Source organism: Macrobrachium rosenbergii, chromosome 51, assembly GCF_040412425.1.
Source record: "Macrobrachium rosenbergii isolate ZJJX-2024 chromosome 51, ASM4041242v1, whole genome shotgun sequence".
Taxonomy (NCBI): domain Eukaryota; kingdom Metazoa; phylum Arthropoda; class Malacostraca; order Decapoda; family Palaemonidae; genus Macrobrachium; species Macrobrachium rosenbergii.
The window spans coordinates 9,723,376-9,728,364 of record NC_089791.1 but is presented as its reverse complement, the minus strand read 5'-3'; positions in this window follow the sequence as shown (position 1 = coordinate 9,728,364).

Below are 4,989 nucleotides of genomic sequence, written 5' to 3'. Positions count from 1 at the left end.
CGACAGACATCAACTCGCCTAAACCAAAAACAGAACAGTTTAACAGGTATAACTAATCTTACTAACTAACAATTGGCAAACAATTGTCCCAGCTGCCAACTGCAAACCTAACACAAGTCCATATGGAGCTAGAAAACGGCCTACTCTAAAGAGGAAATGAACCCAATTTACAAGAAACGACTCTCGATCTTGTTTAGATTCAATTAAACTATTTACAGTCTACTGACGCGACATAATATCCCAGTCTATGCAATCTCCAGATACATAACATACATGAGTACCATCTGAATCAGAAAACTTCTTGCTAAGGGCGTCCGCTACAACATTGTGTACCCTTTATATACCTAAGTTTGGCTTCAAAATCCCTGATTGTCAGATACCACCTAGCTCTTTTAGAGGAAAGATCCAGCTTATTGAAAAGACCCAGCAATGGCTTATGATCTGTAAGAACCTCTACTTGATTTCCCATCAATAACATCTTAAAATGAACCAAACTAGACACTACAGACCATAGCCGATCATTACTACCCTGCGTCTTAAACTTCCTACTGTAAAATGCAATCGGATGGAGTCTTCCATCTAACTTCTGCATAAGGCAGGCCTCTATACCATCGTGACTGGCATCCATCACCAATGTGAAAGGACATTCAAAATAAGGAAATTTCAACACTGGGGATTAACTAAGGCATCCTTAATGTTCTGAAAGGCTGATTGCTGTCTGTCACCCCATACAAACTGCACATCATCCCTCAGGACATCTGTCAAAGGAGATGCTAAAATAGAAAAACCTTTCACAAACCTACGAAAAAATTCAGCCATGCCCAAGAAAGACCGAATCTGTTTCTTATTTTTGGGAGCAGAATAATCTACAGTTGCCCTAACTTTATCCTCATTCACATTAACACCCTCCTTAGAAATGACATGACCCAAATAACTATCTGCTTCTTCAGAAAATTACACTTAGCTAATTTTATCTTCAAACCCGCCAACCTAAGCCTCCTAAAAACTTCCCTAAGAACCTCTAAATGTTCCTCTACAGAATCAGATGAATATGGATTTCCCTAACAAGCCATGCAAAACTGTATTCATTAGCCTAGTAAATGTCATAGACTACTGATAAACCAAATGGCATCCGCGAGAACTCATAATGCCCCTTGGCAAAGGCAAAACCTTGCACTTTCGACTCTCCTCACTAAGCGGTACTTGCAAGTACCCTCTTACATCAGATCACTTAATCTCAACAAATAAATCTGGTAAACACGCCACAGGGTAACGACCAGGAATGGTTTTCTCGTTCAACTTCCTAAAGTCTACACAAACTAAGACTGAACCATCCTTCTTAGGCACTGCTAACAATGGAAAATTAAAAGGTGAGGAACTGGACCTAACAAAGCCTTCCTCCTCCCACTTATTAACCTCTTGCTCTACCTGTTCTCTAATCTTAAAAGGAATCTTATATGAAGGGACGAAAATAGGCTTAGTCTTATCCTCTAAATGAACCTTGTGTTCTAACACATTTGTTAACCCTAACTTATTCCGTTTAAGTGTGACTATGTCCGTAAACTCAGCCAGAACATCTTCCACACCCTCAACATATTCTTTAAAATCAGCATTGGCTAAATGATCCTTAAAAACCTGCCTCCTAGCCTGTAAGTCTGCTTCTGAAAATCCACACATGTCTCTGACAATAGCAACTGAATTATCTTCATCAACTCAAGTCAACAAAGTCGACTGCATAAGTACCCCTCTGATAATTCCGAACTGAATCATTACATTTTAGCAACTCCGCCCAAGTATCCCCTGAATTCGATATATTTCTTATAGAACCCGTACACACTACCCCCTTCAGCTTTTTGCTACACTCATCCATAAACACCTGTCTGGATTTATTCACACCTTTCACTGGAACTTTCACCATAGAAACCATACCAAGACCAAGAACCACATCATCCGACAAAACTCCCTTAGTAACAGTTCCTACGCACAGAAGCATGTTCAGAATCCACCCGCGGATTCTCATGTACACCCGATCCATTATCATCATCCACCCTACTTATATCCATTCCTTCGTAAGGTACAGAAACACCAGGCACTCCAACAGTTATACTACATACCCCTGTATGAACCGAGATTTTGTGTCTCCAACACGCTGGATGACCCAGTAACAATGTATTCCCCAAAGCAGCCCCTCATATAACCAAAAATGGTTCTGTAAAAGTTCTGTCCCCAAGATAAATACACATCTACGTAACCCAAAACCCATAACCTATTTGCTTGAATATCACTTAATGTGTCTTTAGCAGGCCTCAAAGAACAATCGGAGAACATCGATTGGAACAACTCATAATTCATCAAATTAATAGAGGTGCCTGTATCTATAAAAATATTCACATCATCCCCATACACAGAACCTTTTACCACTGGCTTCGCCTCTGAGGGTTCACCCAGAAGTCCTATATCACAAGAAGCAACCCCTTTTATCTCTTCCCTTTTTGCTGCTTGGTCCACCAAATATTTTGACAGCCCCTAAAGGCTCACGAAAGACCCACTCAAGGAGTTCTCCTACGTCCCAAACCAGCACTCTGAGGTGTGGTTCTAGAATCATTCTGTTTAAGAAGCGAGCAAAACTGCCAACTGTGATATGCAGACTTGCAAGCGCCACAATATTTCACCCTACAAAACTTCTTAGTATGGCCCTGCCTGTTGCAATTATAACAACGCCCTTGGGATCCTGAACTTGCAGAAGTCTTATCATCCTCTGTCTTGGCACATAACCTCATAATTATGGAGTCAGAATTACTCTGTGTATGATGTTTCAGAATAGCCCCGGAAGATTTCGGCATCCCGTCCAAAAAGGAACTATCTATTGTAGGGCATTTCGACATGTGCCTACGAACTTGACAAAACAGTACATTCTCGGCTGACCCCCTTTCTATTTCCTTGTCAAAACTATTTACGATAGCATCAGGGACGTCATTCAGGATCCACATACATTGCAATAGTTTCTCAAGATTCTCTATCATAATAGAGGCTCCATTTACCCAACCAGAATTTCTCAACTTCTTCTAAAAATCCCTCGTAGCATCAAAACATCTTGCACTAAATGTGACCAGCGAATCATGGCCTTTACGGACCCTGAAAAGAGATCTGAGATATCGAACTGCATCGCCAGCTCCAGCTGTTCCATATGACGCTCTCAAAAAATCCTTAAGATCATCCCAGGTCCTACACTTCAAAAAGTGATGACTCCGGCAACGCTGTCCAATATCCCCTTTTATCTAAACTAAGGAAGCCTTTTGCTTCATTGAAAGCTTCTACCCAATCCATTATTTTCTTGGTGACCAAAAAATTTGACACCCCCTCTATAAAAATTTTGAGGGGAACTGGAAAAATGCCATCAACCAGCCCGGGAAAAGGCTGAACTCCAGCGTTTACGGATGTAAATTTGTGCAACATTGTCACTTTATCCTTATCTTTGTTAGCCTCAGCCATATTATTGGAATGGATAACCCTCCAAGTTCCAAGAACTCGACCTGATCTCAACTTCATATAACTCCCCAAAGGTAGAAAGAGAAAGGAAAAGTAAAAACTAGTTAAAAATTCACCAGACTCCCAACACTAATGCAAATGCGAGTCATTAAATCAAATTCTAAACACCAAATGTGAACAGTGAAGAAACCCTAACCGCAGATGTGAACAACCCTAACCGCAGATGTGAACAATTAAGAAAAAAAAATTCTAAATGCCAAATGTGAATGATGAAGCAGAAATACTTCAGTCCACCCACACAAAGAAAACGGGCTCACAGAGAGAATGGGATAGCAGCTGGATTAGAAGCATCAAACGCTCTCAATGACGTCACCAAATCATCACCATTCCCCTAATGAATGCTACATCCACTGTCTTGCTGACGCAGTCACAAAGCAAGAGAACTCTCCCATAATTAGCCCCCATTACAAGCAACTAACAAGAAAAAACCATAGTAACACGTAACTGCTTCTCACAACGATGGCAGTAAAAATACATAGCTAACCTGAAAAAAATTAACACTTTTCACCCTTTTAACGCACGCATTTCCACACTCGCGACATGCAGGTTCACAACGCACTAACTCGAAAACAGTGCGCGGTTGTCTTGACTGCAAAAAACTGCTTCAGTCATCAAAGGCACATGTATACCAACCAAAAAGAGACACCCTACCTCTTAACACTCTTGATTTCCTTGTAAAATAAGTCTCTTCGGAGGCGTACCTATACACTATTTTACCCAAGTGTAGTTACCCACTGCCAACCAAATAAATCTGTTACCCAATCGAGAGGAAATTTCATTGCTTACCTGCTTCTACAAAGTCTAGAAGACCCATCTATTGGTAGCTTGATAGTGACTGCATCAAAGGCTACTGGCAGTAAATTTTTGTACTTACCCTGCTCTCTCTCTCTCTCTCTCTCTCTCTCTCTCTCTCTCTCTCTCTCTCTCTCTCTCTCTCTCAGGTCTACAGTGAAACAAGCTTTACCAAAAATAATTTGACAAAATCTAACATAACTAGATTGCAAGAAATGAGAGATGAAATAAAATGGAATATTATAGTTCCCAAAAGATCAATCATATTACAGTCTATCATACTTAACTAATTATTGTCTCTACACTATTGACTCACAATAGGTCAAAATAAGTCAAGTCCTGTACATTCCCTATGATTACATCTTTAACCTCTTTCTCAGCGAAACATCTGAAGAAGTCAGATAAATCCCTTATTAAACAAAATGCATAAAAATAAAGATATGGGAATTCCTCCCATGTTACTTATAAAGTACACACAATATAAACGCTTGACACAAGAGGCAATATATAAATGAAAAAAGCAATCTACAGTTTGGGAAATCAAAAGTGGTTCCTACCTCCAAACATCAATGTTCAATCTTAATCGATAGGTCTCGAACCACAGAGTCTTCACTGAAGGCTTTTAATAATGTTCAGTGTTGGTCTTCG